Source organism: Numida meleagris, chromosome 3 (assembly GCF_002078875.1).
Source record: "Numida meleagris isolate 19003 breed g44 Domestic line chromosome 3, NumMel1.0, whole genome shotgun sequence".
Classification (NCBI taxonomy): Eukaryota; Metazoa; Chordata; class Aves; order Galliformes; family Numididae; genus Numida; species Numida meleagris.
In genome coordinates, this window is record NC_034411.1 from 11,673,814 (window position 1) to 11,694,876 (window position 21,063).

A 21,063-nucleotide genomic window follows, 5' to 3' on the forward strand; every position below is an offset into this window, starting at 1 on the left:
CAAGGAAGCAAGAGGACAGAAGGTATCAGCGCTGGGGATGGAAACAAGCACCATGAGATAAAGGACAAAACCAAATAGTTCCAAGCATGGCCACTGGGGAAAAAAAGGAGTTCCAGCAGCCCAGCAGCATAGCGCAGGATAAAATCTGCCAGCAGGAGAAATACCGGCAAATCCTTACCATTTTTACAGTGTGGTTTGCTCTGTTTCTATAAAGGGTTCTCCCAGTGTGAGGCTTGGGAGAGGGAGGCACTAATTGAGGTGGCCGGGTAATTCAGGAGATCTCTCCAGTCCTGTGTTCCTACTCTGCTCCTTGCACTCCAAACCTCAGAACTGATCACCAGCAGGTGCCAAGTGGCGTGATCACACTGTTCTTTTCATATTGGCCTACAGGAGAAGAAATGTGGAGACTTTTGATAAGAAAATGGTCAGTAATCATTTGTAGTAGCGTAAATGACATGGTTACATGCTGTACACTTTTCTTGAATAGAGGAAGCTGTTTACAGAGACCTAGTTCTGATCCAGGATAACGCCAAATTTACCTAAAGTTTTACAAAGGTTACACAACTCCCACATGGATTCTCTCATTTCCTTCAATCCCTTTCCCTTCCATTCCACCTCAGTGCCCCCCTGTTCTGCTGCACACTGCAGCGAGCACTCCCACTCCTTCACTGTTCCTCACTTAAATCCCTTCTCCACAGCTCTTTCCCAGTCTCCCTATGGATACAGTTCAGCTAAAGCAAAACACCACACTCAGCACCTTGAGTTTGATACAAGCACAGAATAAAGGAGAACTCTTCTGTTCTGCAAAAAGTCCAGAGTCTCCAGAATGTCAGAGGGTCTTGGGAAGCAAAACTGAGCCCTTTCCAAGAATTCTGCAAAACTGGAGGGTGACAAAGGAATTTGAAGACTCTAGAGTCTGGCAGCTACATCACTGTTGTGGGATATGTGGAAAATGGCTCTTTATTTTGCCTCACATTTATCATCCCAGACAGCACAGTCAGAAACTCAAGGGATCTCCCAAGCTAGTTTCATGGTTTGAGACGTACTATCTTTCCCTTGGGGAACTAAAAACAACAAAATCTCTTATCTGTGAAATGATCTAATTGCCCCTCAGTCAGTTTCTGTAAGTTAGCCCAAGTGTATTTCTGGTAAACCTTTTCAGCTTTATAAAGCAGCATCTTATTAAAATCCCCTTATTAAAGTTTCCTTTTATCTCATGAACATCCAGCTTGGGCTGGAAATAAAACAGTAAAATCGGTATATTCTAGCCCTTCAATGAGTGGAGTCATCTGCAGAACAACGAATGACTCTGCACTGGTAAAAACATTTACAATTAATACACTATTGATATAGCTACTGTGAAATATCTAAATGTTTATTGGCATCAGCATCTATTATGAAATCAATATTATTGAAGTTACAGTAAAAATAACTGAATTTCATCACATCCTAAAAAGTTACTGTCCTTGTTAAAAAAAAAAAAAGTAGATGTGTATTTACATGCAATAACACAGCAGAAGGAAATGATAAGCCAAAAACATCTACTTAAGGACAATATAATTTAAGACAGGCAAAGTGTTAATTAGAAGATGATTTTTCTGAAGAGTCAGGTCAAGACAGACATTTTCACTGAATTGGACGTTGCAATAAATGCCATGCAGATTACTTAAGCTGAATCGCAAATGCAGAACAGGACTTGTCCAGTTTTCACTGAAACTGTGTTTATAAATTGTAAATTATATACTACAAGGACAAAACAAATGTTAGATACTGTGATGTTTGTATTTTGCTGTGACCTAAGATAGGTCATTCAGTGACGAGATGATTCAGTGTTAATAATGAGCAACCATACACTTCAAACTCAGACTGCTATAAAACCTCATCCTTTTTTCTTTCCTTTTTCTTATTTCCTCTCATCTGATTTTAAACACAGTATCTCTTCATATTGGTTTGTATTGTTTGATTTGTTTGATTCCAAAACACGTGAAGCCACAAAGTATACGTGATATACTGGGCATATAATGGTACTGTAAGAGTACTTGTCATCCCTTTAATAAAAATACGGTGAAAAGCTAGAACATCAGGCATCTTATATTAGATCCTTATGTATGTTTTTAGTATAATCACAACCATCCCAGTTATTGCAGACTTCACAGAGATGGTTCAGCTTTCTTTTCTTATTACGTCACAACAAACTGCTGGACATCTAAACATCTACTCTCTGCAAACAGACACAGTAGATACGTACAAAGATTATTAGCGCAGGTACTCCATTGTGAGGGCTGCATCCAAATAATCTGAAAATAAGTCATGCACACCTGATTTTCTCTAAGAGCACAGCTTTAGCAACAAAATTTCCTGCTGCTTTAGCATACAGGTCTCTTGAAATCTCCTGCATGCTCCCACTTGCTTTCACTCCATAAATACTTAATAAGTGGCCTTTAAGTTGAACTCTGGCTGATTAGTTTTGAGGTTTGGTGGTTGGTTGGGTTTCGTTTTATTTTGCTTTGTTTTGGCAGTTCTACTCTCCTTACTGTAAATATGTAATACTGAAAAGTTTCTGAGAAAGAAGAGTAATAGTCTAAAAATTCTTATTCAAGTAATGGTATAAATACCAACAGTGCTGCTTGATAGCTCTTGGAATAATCTACCTTACAAACTGCAACATTATACCAGAACCAGCTGCAAACCAACTAGTGGCTTGGAAATCATATCATTGTTGCATCTACATTGCTTCTGGTACCAAAGCTAACTAGTACAGATTTAGTTGGAGTACCTCTGCTGCTCTAAGCTAAAATCAGGGACCTAACAAATTCCAATTACACTGGGCAGTGAGGAGCAGGGCCAGTGGTGGATTTTTAGTACTCTTTGCTATTATCCAAAGCTCAATAGCCCCAAGAATTTAAGAAACACAGTTTAGCTTGCAAAATCACTTCCTAAAGCTGTGAACATCTGGGGTCTCTGTGGAATGCCCTATTCCTTTAAAACCTCAGTCTTTTTGTTGTCTTTAATGAGTAAATTCTCAAAAGATCAGTTCCTAAATTCACTGGCTTGATGACAAAAACAGAATAACTCCTATGACTGAGGAACAAGCCCACTGTTCTCTTTCTACTTCTGTGTAACCTCTCTATTGTTCACAAATATTTCAAACTTTCAAAGAAGGAAAAAAGAAATATTGTCATGACATGAGGAGACAGGCCGTATTTAACAGGGGAATAGAAAATTGATTCCTCTAGTGGCAGGTACAGTTGTAGGTTCATTACCGTTATCTCCTTCTTATTTTATGCTTTTGAAGAAGTCTCCTTACAGGTAGCTGGGAAGCTGGACGTGAGCCAGCAGCGTGCGCTTGCAGCTCAGAAGGCCAATAGTATCCTGCATCAACAGAGGGGTGGCCAGTTGGGAGAAGGAGGTATGGTGGTAAAGGAAAGATGTGGTGGGAGAGACGGTGGAGGCAGGAGAATAGGAAAAGAACAAAATGGCTCCAAAAAGCCAAAAAGTACGAATTCATACTTAGGGAATATATTTCTTACATCTCTTTCCTGCAATGTCCAGCTGCGGAATATTTGCTTCTTTTCAATACTTCAGCACAAGTGTTTCTATTTCAGCTGAAGGCTTCTCAAACATATTTAATATAAATTTTGCCATCAAGACCAGCTCTGGTGGAACTAACTTCATGTCTTGTAGCTATTTAAAAAAAAAAAAAAACTGCAGCAGAATCAAACCAAGAAACATTTTTTTTTCAGTAGATATACCTGAAAAGGATGGTAAAGAAGGCTAAATGTATAAACAATGGATTACAGTGAACATTCCTGTTTTACTTGATACTATTGTCATTAAAACTCACACAATCAAAAATCTAGATGAATAAACGCAGCTTGAACCAAGGCTGATTATACAAAAATACTGCTGTATAACTAGCAGTTTTACCTAATTCTCTTATGTTAATAAATACCTACAACAGTGCAAAATTAGCTCTTATCAGCAAGACACATTACCATCATTAGAAAATATACTGTAAGACTTCCAATGAGCTTTTCATCCTTATTTTTATCATATTTTTATCTTAAGCTCTTAAGTTTACTTTTGTTTAATTTTAGTACCATTACTCTGTTTTGCTTTATTCCGGTAACTTACTTTTGATTGCAGGGCCACTCCAATTATTTTTTCCAAAAAATTAAAGTCCCCTTCCAAGGAGTTTGATTGCATGCCATGATACAGTGTCATGACACTGTTCTTGAGTTATAACTGAGTCACAATCAACCAGTCTGAAACAGTTAATCATCAAGCTACGCAAACAGGCAACATAAAAGGAAAAGGAATTAAATGTACACACTGAAACTGTATTTCTTCTGATACAACTCAACTCTCAAGTCTCTGCTGCACGATAGCAGCTAGCTAGTTGATTCAAACCCTTCTTGATTACAATTTAATTATAGGATTATAAATGTGATGTCATTTAGCATTTTGACAGTCAAATTAACCAACTACATTACTTAACACATCAGCTTAGATTGGTAAAGTTGCATGCATGAAAGACAAATTATACTTATCTCAAGCATTCCTTATAGAGTGTGTTTTGTATCTCTGGGGTTTCAGAAGACACTCAGAACAAATTTCAGGACTTCTTTTCTTGTGCTCCCAAGTCTCCTTGAAAAATCAGGGATAGAATTTTGTCTTTTCAGGGCTTTTTCAGCATGAATCCTGCCCTTTCTCAAAACTGATGAGGATTACCGCAACAACAGAAATGGGGATGTGTGAGAGGGGGTGAAGGGGCTCTTCACAGTCCAGAAAATAGACTGCTGTTTTCTCTCACAAGTGAAGATCTCCCAAAGTTCAGAAAATACACTTAATTTTGAAGACTGGTGAAAAATTAGAGAAATGACAAAATTCAGGGCTGGGGCCATCAGAAATCACCAAAAAAGTATTAGCAGGATGGCACAGTTGTGGGAAAGCTGTTGCTGTTCTGACCATTTCGCACTGGTTCCATGCTGACCATAAGGTTTCTGTTCATTAATTGTTGCTTCTAATCAACGAAGTTTGAACTCTGCTACCAAAGTCAGAGCGGATTCCAGGTGTGGAGGTACAAATTGACGGGAATTTTAGTCCTTAGGAAGACAAATTCCAGATAAATTTTACATTTATTTGTAAAAACAAGGGAAGCAATTTGCTATTCAGTCAAAGACTGAATTTTGTTTGGTCCCCTTCTTCATCTCTAATATGAAGTAGGAATGAGAAGACTTGTAGCAACTTTTTGATCTTTATTATTGGGTCAAAACCAGAAAACATCCAAGTCTGCTGAGCAGTGCTGATAGGCACATGCTGGACTAATTACAAATATCCTTTAGATGAGCAAAACTTTAAAACTGCCATGGATTTAAGACATATTGTAAATTTCATTGCAATTATTCATACACAAGTGGAATGAGCCATTTCCCCTTTTCTACTGAAGTTCATTTATCCTCTTTTAATGCCACCACGCATCGTTTGGCAGGGACTACTGTTATTGCAACTTCATCATATCATTTCTGGAGAGCAATCATTTTGGCACAGTGATATATGAGACTGTACCATATGGCATTAGCATGGAAAGGGGGATAGGATCTTCTTTGCTCTTCAAAATGCTTTACATATAAGTGATATATCACTATATATTCCATGAAATATATGAAATTGTGCATTTTTGTCAAGTCTCCAGTCACTAAAAAATTCCCAGGCCTTTAAGTCTGGAGTCATTACTGCTATGTCTGCCAGAGCTAAAAGTTAGCTTAAATTTCAAGATGTTAAATCTAAATTTCCATCTAAAGTAAAACTTTTAATTCAGTGAGTTTCATTGCACTCAAAAAGGTAGAAACATAGACAACCAAGGTGCATTAGTCAGATCACCATCAAGTTGCTTGATCAACAGTTTCTGGATGACATCAACAGAAACCAAAAAGGAAATTAAATATAAAAAATATAAAAAAAAGTTGTTCAGTTTTGGCACATACTTTTATAAATCTGATTCATTAAGCAAAAATAATTCCGTATAATCTAGCAGTTCTGGAACTTTAAACCTTCTACCAAAAACTGTGAAATATGGAAAACTGTAAATAATAGTTTTACTGTCTTAAGATCCAATCTTGACATAGAAAACACACAAGGAGATTACGCTGAAGCTTGTGGAAGGGAGTAATAAAATGGAGTATACTGTAACTACTTCTACAGAGAAAGTGTTCACTAAAATAGTTCTGGAAATTTCTGGAGTAAAACACACTGCAAAATCAAGTACTATTTTGTTTGAACAGAGAAGGAAAAAGAGATGCAAGAATATTAGAACACTGATCAGGGATAACAAGGAGGGACCCCACCTGCACTGAGAATGAGAGTGGTAAAACAGCAGAATAACTACTTTAAAAGTTTTGTATTTCGAACTGTTTTCCTTCCACAGTTTATTCAACAAGGAAAAACAAAGAAAAGAAAAGAAAAAAAAAATTCTGGAGTAGTAGAAACAAAACAAAGCCAGCTAGAATAAACTAAGCAGAAAGCAATGGAGACCTCAAGTTCAGTGATTATATTCACCATATCAGGAAAAATACCTCCAGGCACAGAGAGGGAAGAAAGAACACAAAAGAAAGGGACATGCACTGATTAACCACACCTATTCAGCAAATAGCTTGGTAAGTTTCACTCCGTTTTCCAGGTGTTAAGACTTAGAGGAATTTAGTACAAGAGACTGAAGAACCTCAGCTACACAGACTTACATCAGCCGAGGAGCTGACCCAGTACGTTGCAATGTTAAGTCCCTCATCTTGCTGTTACAGACTGCTCCATGCCAATATCTGGTACACATGTCTCTGAAGATGAAAACTCTATACAGGATACTCCATATGGAGGCTGGCTGCAGGAGCTCCTCTCCCACCCATCTCCCAGAGCAATGGAAAACCAACATTTTACTTCAAGGAACAGTGCAGTGTATTTCCTGAGAGGTTTTCCCTCTCCATCCATGCCCTGCTGACCACATACTGCACGGCTACTGAGGCCTGTGATAGAGAGGCGTGTCAAGATATTGAAATCTGTTTCTCAGAGGAGAACTGCCATTTTGTTTTTTTCCTTTCTCTGTTCTGGAGGTAGTCGGTATTGTTCCCGTACAATAATTCTTTTTTTTTTTTTAGACTATGCATAACATACTATTTTGAACTGTCTGAAACGACTCATTTCCCCCTCTTTCAAGCCACAGATATGAATTATATTCCCAGATTTCTGTTGGATTTGTGACATAGCCCCACACACACAGCTCACTGACTCAGGCACAAACAGGGCTCTGAAAAACAGAACCAAGTGTTGACAGCGTGCACCACAAAAGGTTCTCTGAAACTGATGGTTGAAAACTAATATGAAAGTGCTAAATATTATATTGAGCAATTTCCTAATTATTCTAATCAGGTTTTTGATATCCTTAATTAAGTGTCACTTCAGAGTATGATTTGAAGCTGCTTTTTGCTACCCTGACTAAGCACTCTAGACAGGGCTCCACCAAGCCCCGGCTGAGACAATCATTTAATGCACTGTCTGCCTCAGCTTCTTTCATTCTATTCCCTTAAAGGCTTTTCAATCCATAGCTGCAAGCCAGGCACCTGCAGTCAACAAACTAGTGCTTGAGTATCACCTACATCCCATCATTTCCTCATCCTTTGATGGTCAGGAAATACATGTAGCTTGCTTCTAATGTGATCGTCTTTTAGATTTTTCTTTTAATATTCTCTGAACTTCTGCTGACTCACTGTGTTTCTTTACAGGAGATGGCAAGCAGAGCCTCTTTATCATAAGTGTCCTTTGATCCTGCTTTCTCTCTTGCCTGTCTCTCCCTCGTTTGTTCAGTACACCCTGTAAGTGCCCTTTGATCTCATGCACTCTGGCCTCCCTTATTCATTCTTACAGTACAAAGGAAACTGCCTATTCCAAATGTATAGGTGGACCTCTTCTTCTGAAACCCATACATTTACTAGAACTTTCAATGTTTTAATGTTATCTGTTTTGTTTCTACGAGCTTTAGTTTTTTACCGGCACACTGCATCACTTCATACATTTCCCTACACCTGAAGCATTATTTCTTTTGTGAAATAATATGTATTTCCTTTACAGTGTTCCTTTGTAAATAATCTTCAACCTGTGTTTTTTCATACAGACTGTTCTTCACCAAGATAGCTCTGCAAAGATTGCTAATGCTTAGTGTACTCTATACTTTAATTCTCATTTATTCAGCAAAATCAACCCAACCTAAAACTTAAACCTGAAAGTAAAAATCCTTTCACGTGTCACCAAAGGTTTTTATTTTATTTACAAAGAGAGAAAAGCAGAGAGGCCAGCTCTTTCTCAGGGAACCCCCAAAGGACAGGTGCGCCTCCTGCATGCATACCTGATGCTTTCAGCCTCTCCCTATAACTCCCCAATGCATCCATGACCTCACAGAAGCCTTAATTGCAGAGGGACAGGAGGAGTCGCTGAGGATGTATTGTGATTTTTCACACACAAAATGCAGCACTATAATTAAAAATAAAAAATAATAAAATATAACCAAAAAACAGAGACAGCTGCACTGTCTGGAGCCCGCTGCAAGCTCTGAGACAGATGGGGTGGCAAGAAGTGTCAGCACTGCACCCTCTTTTTCCCTCAGTTCTTGGAGATTAAGTCCTTACCATGCTGCTTCCTCCTGGATGAAGTACCTTTTCCTTCCTATGTTTCTCATGTAATTTTATTTGCAATACCTCTGCTTATCATAAAATACCATAAAGTCCCGATAAATCAGTGCAAAACAACTGGCTACAAATGCCACAGCACTTGAGAGCTCAGTTCTCCTTCCTAGTGATGACCCAATAACATCATCTAGTTCAGATGTGGGTTGTGGTGTCCTATAAAAGAGGCCCCCAAGTTATACTCAGATAGTATTTTCCTGTAGCAGCTCTTCAGTGCATCTGCTAGTTCAAAGGGGACTCGGTACCTTCTAACATGACCAGCCAGCTTCAGCTTAAGGCCTTGCAGCTGATGACTGTGTATGAGAAACCTGCCGGAGGCCATGTGACTACACAATTTATTTTTGACATTTTATATAAGCTCCATTTCCAAATCTCAGTCTCTCCACGCGCTTGACTGTTTCCTCTGAGTTCATTTTCACCTGCTTTCCTTCAGCATGTGTAGATGCTTAGTGCAGGCTAGCGCCTGCAGGTATTGCTGACCTCAGAAAATATTGAATTGCCTTGCCTTCAGCACTATCCTGACTCAGGTAGAGACATGCTGTTTTCTGGCATTTTTTTATTCTTAATTCAAACCTTTTCAAATGTAAGCATCTTCCCATCCCTTGCTATTCCCCCTTTTTTTTTTTATTGTCACACACCTGAATTCTGTTGTCCAATTCATAACCTTTTTGCAGCCTTTAAAGTCAGCTGAAAGTGTTAAATTCTGATTTGTCAGTGCCAGGAAGCATGAAGTCTCTGACTGAGTCCTTTTTTAAAAAGTGTCTGAGGAGATGGCTTTCAAACTTTTGTGTGCCACATGCTTACTGTGAAGTCTGACAGAGAAAAATGTGTGTTGGCAACATTGCTTAATCCACATTGAAAAAAGAAAATTGAAGCCATACTTCTAGCAAGATTGGTTAATGATCAATAGCGACAGGTAGCTATAAACACAGTAATGGAGATCCTCTCATATTCTCTCTCATCCTCTCATGCAGCCCTCCCATAACTACATTTCAGGAAAATGAATTTGTTCTAACTCCCACTCTGGGCAAGTTACCACAAAAATAACATGAGACTGGGGAAGAAAAAAAAAAAAAAGCCAAAGAAATTTCCCATGAAGAGAAACACAAACAGCTGTAATGCTAGACAAAAACAGCCTAACCCATCTGTAAAATAAAAAAAAAAAAAATGCAATGATCATAGAGTAAAAGAAGAAGCTGTTCCTGAGGAGTCTTCTCTGTTGGAATCTAAATATCCACAGAATAACACTCTGAAGAGATGAGAGGAGACAGAATTTTATGAACTGCCTGAAAAGCACTATGTTCTGGTAAAATGCCCAGAGGTTTGGCCACTAATGGTCAAAATTCTGACTTTCCTGAGCCTATTTCTTACTTATAAATGGTGTGTTCCCAAAAGCATTCCCAAGAAGAGAAGAATAATAATTTCCACCTGAAAATGTCACATTTCTTGATTTCTTAAAACAGGCAGTCCAGATGAAGGGGCTGAATTTCAATCACTATGTGGAAAGCAAGTACAGCTTTCAAAATAACTCAATCACTTCCCAACTGACAGCAGAGCAAATGAGAGAGTGAAGGACCTGCAATTGCAGGGTCAACCACATTCAGCAGCAGCCTCTTGGTCTGGGAAGACCCAAACAGGAACACAGCAACTTGGAGAAGTCTTATTCAGAGCTAAAAGAGGTCTGGTGGCTTCCTGCTGTAACGCAACCAGTGGGTTCACTTGAACTAGTGAAGTCACTGAAAACATTTCATTCACTGTGATATTTTGAGGTAAATTCTAGCTCTAGACAAGAGTATCTCGCCCTCCCACTTCAGCTGACTGACCTGGGACCTCCAGTTCCTGGGGTCACCATACGGCCAACAGAGACAAATGAGTTTTTCCAAAGGAGAATTTCAGACCATTTCCATTTAAGATCCTGCTCTCACTTACTCTCTGTAGGGGGGTCATTCCCCTGACTGTGTAGTTTGTGCGCCTAAAATGAGAAAAAAGAATATCCTCTTCTTTTAAATTCAAAGGAGCTTCACTGCGTGTCAGGTGTCAAAGCCAGCAGGAGAGATGCTCTGTAGAAGTGTAATGTACACCTAATGCATGCCTAATGAGTGTGTTAGAAGTTTAAGCCTGGTGTGCTACCTGGGCATAGTTTCAGAGTGCTTGTGCCTGGACAGAACATTGCTACACTGAGCATCCTCCTATCAGGGGCAGACAACTCAAATTTTTTAATACAGCTCAACTGGTTGTGAATGCATTGTCAGGAGACTTGCATGTCCCATATTCTTAAACTACAATAGGCAGATTTCTTACTTAGTGTATTAGATTAACAATCATGATTCCATTTAGCATTAGCAAGGATGTCAGTTCTATTTCAGAGAAAGTCTCATTAATTCAGGGTAATTTATATAGGATTTAAAATGTGTTTAAGTAGCTTCCTGCAATGAAAGTGATTTCTAAGCTTCCTAGAGTGATTATATGTTCATTATCACTTTGTGCATGCTTTGGCATGTTACAAAGACCCCATTGCTTCAGAAAACTACATTTGAAGGTCTGAATTTAAAATGTGGGAATATTAAGTACTCAACGAGTATGGATCTGTAGAATCAAGACACCTACTCTGAGCACTCTTAGACATAACTTAAAATACAAGAGAGCATACCAGAAAGCATGCTGGCAGTAACAGTTAACAGTTTCTCAGTAAAGGAACATACCTCTACATTTTCAAAAAGAAAATAAACACAAACAAATAACAATTCTGCCTGTCTTAAATGAGCTATAAAAACATTAAATCAAATGTACTAATTAAAGGAAGACTTTATTAACCTTTATTTCTTGGCAAAATATAAGTGTAATAGGATAACAGTCAAGGTAAATAAATGCAGCATATGTAAATTACATGTGTGTATATTTGAGATATGTTAGAACTGACTAAGCAGAAGTATCAACTCAAAACGAATTTGCGCCATTAGCTAAGAGAAGATAAAGCCCAAATCTATATTTATTAGATCAAAAAATTATGAATTAAATTAAAACATAGTATTACAGAATTGTAGGGGCTGGAAGGGACCTCAAGAGAACATCAAGTCCAATCCCCTACTAAAGCTGTTCCCTAAAATAGTTCACACAGATAGGAGTCCAGGTGGGTCTTGAATACCTCCAGAGAAGGAGACTCTACAGCCTTTCCAGGCAGCCTGTTCCAGTGCCCTGTCACTCACACTAAATGAGTTCCTCCTCATGTTTGTATGGAACTTCCTGTGTTCCAGTTTCTGCCCATTGCCCCCTTGCCCTGTCACTGCACACCACTGAAAAGAGCCTGACCCATCGACTTGACTCCCACCCATTAGATATTTATAAACTCTTATGAGATTCCCTCTAGGTCTTCTCTTCTCCAGATTGAGCAGTGCCAGGTCTCTCAGCCTTTCCTCGTACAGAAGGTGCTCCAGGTCCCTAATCATCTTCGTGGCCCTCTGTTGGACTCTCTCCAGGAAACCCCTGTCTTTTTTGAACTGGGAAGCCCAGAAACGGACTCAGTACTCCAGATGTGGCTGCACCAGGGCAGAGTGGAGGGGGAGGATCACCTCCCTTGACCTGCTGGCCACATTCTTTTTGGTATCCCCAGGATACCATTGACCTTCTTGGCCACAAGGGCACACTGCTGGCTCATGGCCTACCTGTTGTCCACCTGGGCAAACAGAAGCAACATTAGTATCCGATCTATCTACTTTTTCATGAGGACTACAATGCCTAGTGCTACCTTTAAGACTTAGAAATATTTAAAGCTGCAAAGTTTCTCCCTTATGGTATTCCACCCAGAGCAGGCTGAGTCTGGTGTCTATCCTCTAAGAATCCACAAGAAGGATGAAGAAAGATTGCCACACAACCCATACAGAAAAATCTTGAGTCTATTTGAAAACTATATCAGTCAAGACTTCTGCATTTTCCACTGGCTGTTGGGCATCCAAAGAAATACAGAACAAACTGTGCATACAAAGAGCATCCTGTAAGTGTTGTAAGCAAATCTGGCTCACTATAGGAGTGATTTTTCTTCCAGACTTGTCCTACCTTTCAGCCTTTAAGTCTAATAACCCTTAGAAAAGAGGTGCCACACTAACACAGCATTTCACTGATGACAAAAGTTCTGTCTCTAGTCCTTGAGAAAGACACTTCTTTATTCACATTTATCCTAGTCTACATATAAGGAGATGTTACCGCATAGATAATTCTTTGCTACAGCTAAACAGTCCAGAGCTCCATTGCTTTGCAGTCTCCATTTCAGTCTGTATCGTGAGTTTCCATGGAGATTTGCAAAGGCAGAAATCTCTGCTATGTCAAATCTGGAGAGCACAAACATTTTCCTTCCAATATTTAAGCAAACAAATCCAGAAAGAACACCTTGCCCTTAAGCTCCTTACCTTGATTCACAGCTCCACCCTCCTGCCTGTTCTTAGAAAATGTGAACATCTTTGAGCTTCAGTTTCTTGTAAATTAATTATAACAATTCTTCCCTTCTACCACATTTCGCCATTCTTGTATACTTCAAAGGTTTGATCTTTAGGACGCAGAGTCTTTTACTAAAATTTTGCACATCACTTAAAGGAAAAAAGAAAAGAAAAAGGAAACATTATTAGTTTGAGAATTCTGTAAATGAAGTATACACTCTTGTTCACACCAATTAATGCCAAAGTGATGATTTTCTATAAGCCTGGTAAGCTCCCAAGCTTCTGTAAGATATTTTTCCATTTCTCTCAACAGGTGCAACTAGTGCTTTCAACCACCGGTGATTAGACCTTGTCATCTGAGCTTATATATATTAAGTTCAGAGCAGAACTAGCTTAATTATGGTGATAGGTATAATCAGATACTGCTAAATAAACGATTAAAACAATTAACTGTATTTTGTAAGACACTGAATACACACACAGCAACACTAAATTGCTTTCAAACATTGCAGATGATTCAGCTTCTTCTCATAATACTTAGGGGAAAACCATTTGCACTGACAATAAACTAATCTAAGAATTTTGGCTGTGCAATTTCTATACATAAAAACTTTAAACAGCCAGCACTGAGGCAAAGGAAAGGGAAACATCTAGAGAAAAGATGTGTGGCAAACATACTATTTTCCAAAGGATTTTAACTCCATTTTCTATCTTATACTCTCTCTTGATTTTTGTCAGCATCTTACACAAATGCTTTCTCTAAGCACTTTTTTTTCTATAAGTTTGAATATTAGCACATTTTTATCATTTGATTTTTTTAAAGTAACTTCATCAAGGTAGGATTCAGTAAATTGAGCCCATAGTGGAGTCCAAGATTAAATGCTATGGAAAAGTTTCAACCTAGTATTCTGTTCTTCCCCTAACACTGTAATACATACATTAAAGAATAATCAGAAATCAAAAAATACTTTATTTCTCATGCTGAAGCTGGTTCCCAGGCTTAAATTTTATGGGTACTATTCCTGATCATGTTTTAAATATTAAGTAATAGAGACCAGAGGTGAAAGAGCAGTTAAATAGTAAGTTTCATAGTTTTGTAATACAAAATTTCTAGGATTTAATTTACCAGGTTTTCCCAATATGTGTAAAATGTACCAGTCTAAAATTATGAAATGATCTATTCCCCTTTTCTTATTTAAGAATAAGGATTCTTTCCCTTCTTTCCTGCTGTCTTCTCACCTTTATCTTTCTTCTCTTTCAACTCCATTAGCATATTTTCTTACTGTTACATTCTCAAGTACATTGAGTTGAGAACAAAAATCTTGCAAGGGAAACATCTGCGGAGTTTTGAGAGAATGAAGACACATAGGAATCTTCTGAGCACTATTTTTCACAGAGATTCACTGATAAAATGATCATTGCAGGGCTCTGCAGTTTCAAAAAAAAAAAAAGATAAATGAGAATGTTAAAACAATTCTGTGTATACTTTAAACTGTAGCACAGTACATTTATTTTGGCATTTAAATCCCTCATTTCCCCAAGGACAAACTGTGTACATCTCAAGTAATGATGCCCAGATGGCTCTATGGATATGGCTTAGCAGTCAAGCTTTTGCTGGTGCAAACTGGCAAATTCACTGATCTCTCATATGCTTTCTTGAAAACTCACATGCTATTTAATTTTCAGGATAGCACACTATAGTTAGTAGGTCCAACAGCCTGCTTCAGAACCAGTTTTTCAGCAGTAATATTTGCCATTATGATTTTGAAATGTACTTTCCAGAAAAGTGAAGTATTTATTCGAAATACATTGCTTTGCAACCATTCCTGCCACTAAGCTTGCAAGTGAAAGGAAATCTCCAGGGATGTGAACACTGCCAAAACAAATGCACGTACTAAGTCAAGTAAATATTTGCAGATTTCCTTTCAGCATTCACCAGTCTTTAGTGTCAACACATTTGCGATCACTGCAATTAGCAGCAAGTGAGACTTCAAGACTGTGATGTAGGGAAATATTCTTATAGAAGGAAGAGACCTCACTTGACTTGCTAGAATGATTAGGAGATAAACTGGAACTGAACAAGCAGCACATGGTGTTTCTAAAGAGTTATACAAGTTTAGCAGAAAGAGCTGCACCATTAGCTCAGTTAATAGAACATTCTGTTACTGTTAATTTTCTCTGTTGCTGTGCAGAACAAAAGAGGAATATGTAACTTTATTTTAAACAGAATCAAAGCCTAGTGAAAGAAAACTATAGAAAATAATTACACTATTATGAAACTAGATTCACTGCCAGAATTGCTAGGACTCAATCGTCTTTTTCATCAAACATAAATCACCTTGCATGGAAAATTGGCACTTTCTGACTTCAAGAGTAAGAAAAGGGATTTAGTATTTATTTTTTTCTGTAAGCATCATTGATAGTCTACAGGCAGGTGAAATTCATGAGTTTATTTTAGTCATCACAGAATTCAAAGATGAAGGTATCTCCTCTTTTCTTTGCATCACCTTATGGCTAACTCTTTAGCAGATAAAATATATCTAGTTTGCTTAATGACATAATAAAAGTGAGAGACAGATGAAAAGAGTGGAAAATTAAAAGGGAAAGAATATTTTGGTCTTTGCAACACAACTTAAAAAGGCAAAGCTCTTCTGGAATTAAGAAGCAACATATTAAACCAGGTAATAACTTCATTTTCTCATAGGAAAAGAGTAATTATTCACAGAATGCAAACTAGTGGAATCATCCAAGTTGGTGCATCTCCTGTGATTTATAGCTAAAATAGCTCACGAGTTTTCAGATGAAAGAAGGGCTTTCTTTTTTATTTTGAAAACACAATCTTGAGAATCTGGCAAGAAAGTGAATGGGCAGAACATACCTTCAGTCTTATTTTCCTACTATCAATTTACTTAAGGGAAAATTACAACAGAAAGGTCATCATGCTGAAGAAAGTAGCTCAGGTTTTTCATCCTCAACAAAACACAGGACTTTGTCCTTTATTGTAAAATCTAGTGGACGATAACAATAATCCTTATGAAAGAGCTAGTTGCTATCTTACTGCCATTATAGCTGTTGTTTTTCTCCCTTTTTACGTTCATTAATTTAAATTTTGATTTTTTAAGGAAAGGATGATAAATAACTGACATTTAGCTCACAGGCTGTCAGGTGTGGCATTTGATAATGGTCTGTGATAGAACACCTTGCTGTGGGGTCTCTGTGTATTGTATGTTAGCATTCTAAACTCAACCCAACTGAAGAACATAAATTGTGCGGTTTCTCTTGCTGTATTTTTACCTTTTGCTAATTTATCATTAATGAAGTTTCTGGGGCCAGTCAAGAGCCAGAGTTTTTTGCTTTGGTTTGTTTTTTTTTTCCGCATTTGGAGCACTTCCAATACTTTTCTGATTTGGCATTATTTTGCTTTTTGGGAGACTCACAAAGGTGTATCTACTAACAATTCTGTTGTTGTATGAGTCAGAGCAAGTTTGGGCTTTTTGTTTGTTTTCTTTATTTCTAAGGCTGCTAACACAGATCATAACAGCAGGAGGGACTGCTGTTGTTTATGTGTGGCTTTTTTCATGGGTTGATCATTGCATTCTCTTGAAACATTCCTGATTAGACTAGCATGTGTACTCTCAGGAGGAAACCCATTCTTTAAAGTCTCTGAGGATGGACTGTCAACTACCGTGCTTGTCAGGTTAAGGAAACAGTTAATCATCCTCCTCATTCGTGTGTTTTACCTCACTTCTAAATTTGTCATCTTTGAATTCCAGCCTCATGAGTTTGTTATTCTTGTATTTTCCTGACTGATATATAGCATAGACAATTTATTTATATATCACTTCTTGTATAATGCATCTATACCACTGTAAGGAGGACAGTGTAGGGACCTGCCAATAGCACTGCTGAGGGAAGCCAAAACATTGAGTCAGCTGTGTGGCTTTTTGGTCTGGACCTAGTTAGGTCAATATTCACTTACAGTTGCAGACTCCAGACCATTTGTGACCACAAACTCCAATGGTACAGATGATATTCCTTCCGTACCTCAAATATTTGAGGACTGGTTCTCCCTGTATATATTTATGATTATATGAATCTTTCAGTGACAACATTACACTGATTTCATGTCCAGGTCATAATCCATCGGAGTTTCAAGACTTTTTTATCATCACATGTCCCAAGGGAATTCTCTCTACCATTATCATTATTATCACTACAGGAAACAATTCACAATATAACACAATTTTCCTTGCTCTTTTCAGGATACAAACCAATTCAGATCATTCTGCATCAGTAATCTTCTCTTTTCCAGCAACTATCATACTTTCAGAATTTACGTTACCCTTGAACTTCACTAGTGGTGCACATCTTCTTATTAAGCCAATACTAGAAAGAGACAAAAGGAAGCACTGCAGACAGGAATTGCTTCTCAATGACTTCTTGTTTACAGTTCAGTTTGAGACGCAATTTTAGCTATTCTTCATCCATACATCTTATAACATTTTGATTTTGTGCCATTTTAGTTGCTAATGAGGAAGCTGGGTAGTATCAATACAACATCTCATCAAATTGTCAATGTTTCCCATTCATCAGGAGCAACAGGAACAGATATTTCTAAAACAGAATGTATCTAGCACATTTTTTTCCAGGTTGACACCAGATTGACAGGCCAAGAAGTATCACCCTGTTTTAGTATATCACAATGTTGTGTACTTGTTTTCTTTCATTTCAGGGATTATTTTCTTTTTAACTTCCTGAAAAAATCAACATCAATGATCCATAAAAGCTCTTCACAATTTACTTAGATCTATGGCTATAAAATATTTTCCTTTTATCGTTTTCTGTTTAAGAAACTGCTGAGTTGCAGCTCTCTCTCCTCTTCCATAAAAGATGAGACTCCAGTATCCATTTGAAAGCAGACTCAGTAAAGCAGAGGAGTCCATACACATAATGCTATGTAAACCAATGAAAAACCGGACTTGTGGGGAAGTGCCTCAAGTTTTTTATTTATATTTTTTTATGTTAATGTATTAGTGATGTGTTCACAAAGTTATTTAACCAAATCAGGCTTCCATTTTTTTTTATTTATGTAAGCAAAGATTTTGATTTGTTTTTAAATGGCTAATATCTGCCCATTAGCAAGAGAAATAAGATACTAACCTTGCTTTCATATGCTCTCTAGCCAGGTTATTTTTCTCTAACACACATTTTTCATGCTGAGTATCCGGACTGTTGATTTGATCATCAATTTGTAAACATTTACTGACATGTTCCTAACTAATTCTAGTTAACATTTTTATCTTCTTCTGCCCAAAGTCATAGCTAATGAATTTAGCTATGGCTGATAGCAGTTTCAGCATTCAGAAACTGCCAAGAATTGAACATAATTTATCTATAAGGTACCAGTCATTTAGCAACAGGATATGCCATTTTAGCACAGTTTGCCACTTCCACTTTTTTTTTTTTAACTTGGTACATCATTATCACCATTTTTACTCCTGCAATAAAAACCTCATCCTCAGGATTCATTAATGTTCACTAATACTGATAATATCAACCAAATTACTGCCTATAAATAAGCAATATTTCTCTACTTTTTTACCAGTGACACTAACACTAAAGTAAGCACATAAAACAATTTTGTTCAACTCCTTTCTTTAGTCTTATAAATTCATGGATCTGATTTGGATTTGTACTCAGCTGGTTCTGCCATTCACTTCCCCCTTTCTTCTGTTGTGTAATATTCTCCTAACGTCTTTTTGGCTTTGTTTTCAGAATGATTCCAGCAAAACACAGGCTTCCTTCTCACAGTTTCTCCAGTTATCCATCACCCATATTCTGAAGGGGGCTAGCACACAACGACTAATCATCATTCTCTGAGGGCTTAACTACTAATAAAATCCTTCCTACTCAGTGGGAAACCCGAAGGATGATAGAATAAGATTTTCAGAATGAAATAATGTAAATTTTATTCAGCAAATTCTATTAGGTAATTTGGTTTCAGAATAGCCATTGGAACCCCAGGGATTCAACAAATATTGATTATTCTTCCACTGATGCCAGCCGTGCAATTAGTCAAGTGGTTAATACCAGCATGGGTAAATATTTCTACAGCCAAATAGCATACTGTATCTTAACAAACAACAACAACAAAAAAACGCACAGCATTTTGATGGATTATTAGGCCATTCCTATCAGTACTATCACATAGGTGAACACAAAGCTACTCTGAAAGGCTACTCTGAAAGTAATGCATCTTATTTTATGTTGGCACACAGTGTCAGAGGTGGATGTTGGTGATAATGGCAGTAGAGTTTGAACCTCCCCACCAATACTCCATTACATTTTGTTGCCATATGACAGATGTCAGCAGAGGGGCAGTCTGACAAAATGGTGTCTGACATGGAAGTGCAGATGAAGCAAAATTGTGTACCTGAATTCTTCCATGTGGATAAAATGACACCCACTGACATTCATTGATGCTTGCTGAATGTTTATGGAGACCAAACAGTGGATGTGAGCACAATGAGGTGGTGGGTTGAGCGTTTCAGCAGTAGCGAGAGCCACAGTGGTTCACCTCCACTGGTGCAGATTTTTACAACGTGCAGGCTTTTGTTCATCGCTGGCAAAAATGCACACCTAATGGAGGAGACTATGTTGAAAAACAGTGTTTTGTAGCTGAACGTTTGCTCTGTCAAATAGTTCTACTGTGCTCTTTGAGTCTGTTGTAGTTTCCATGGAAATAAATAGGAGGCATTAATTTCGGAGTGATCTACTTACAATGACAGACTCATTCACAAGTGTTCTTCCAACAGTGAGTTTGCATGAACTGAGGTAGACTCCATGAACTGCTTTTGGCACATTTCTTACATACAGGTGGCTTAGCACTACCTGACTGCTCCAGCACAACTATGCTGCTAGACTGCTTTTATTACCCTATACTGTATACATGGATTTTCCTATTCGTCTCAACTATGTGCAAAAGACTGTCTTATGCGATCATTTCTGCATTTGCAAAAAACAGTTTCTGCTAACTTGCTGCAAACATCAAAACTATGTCCACTTTGGTCAGTTCTACAATAGAAACCACTTAGATTCTCTGGTATGGCCATGTTCTCCACCCTGTTCCTATGCTGATTATCTTTGGCAAAGTAATAATACAAATTGCTCTAGACACAGCAGGAGCTGCATGGGGGAATTTCTAGGACTTAGTGAAATTCCTACCTGTTGTAGCAAATAACCTAATACGTTTTTTGAGACAGTGGCTGCAAGTCAGAAATCACCCAATCTCAAGTCAGTCTATTGTCTCAAACAAGCTGCTTGTCATACCTAGGCAAATAAACCTATATCAATAAGATCCTGGGCTACCCAGAGTAGTAAGTTTAGTGCACAAAGTCTGTATACAGATACAGCACTGATATGCAGCTACACTATACCACAACTAGGACAAATTTAATTTGCATCCTTATATCTCCCCTATGGATTAATTTCAGTAGCTTTTGGCACAGTATGATCCATGTTTCTTCCAGATTTTTTGAAGAAAATAATTTACTAATAATTAGATGTAAAAATTCAATTTAATATATCCATTTTCAAATGTTTATTCTTAACCCTCAAAGGTCACAATCTATAACCTAAGCATATGAGCCCATTTGTACTTCTCACTGGGTCTGGAAATCTGCTATGTATTTCCTCTCTTTCCTTAAAACATTACATTGTCTTTACGTTGACCAGTGAGTTTTCTCACTTTCTCTCCCCTGTCCTGCCTGGTTGGCTTCTGTCCAGGGTCAGCTCACCACAAAAGGCAATACTGTGCTTTCATCCCCTTTTTCCACCTTAAATACTTTACAAGCTACTAAAATTATTAATATCTCTAAAGTCAGAATTAATTTAGGAGCCAT

General features: G+C 37.8%; 1 long non-coding RNA gene across 1 annotated transcript in view; it reads right to left on the reverse strand.

Moving 5' to 3' along the window:
- Positions 12,832-21,063, reverse strand: part of LOC110396899 — a 194,063-nt gene continuing 185,831 nt past the window's right edge. The window contains exons 4-5 of the long non-coding RNA XR_002437342.1: positions 14,402-14,590; positions 12,832-13,312 (exon numbers count right to left, since the gene is read on the reverse strand). This is a non-coding gene — a long non-coding RNA (uncharacterized LOC110396899). The remainder of the gene's footprint in view (positions 13,313-14,401; positions 14,591-21,063) is intronic.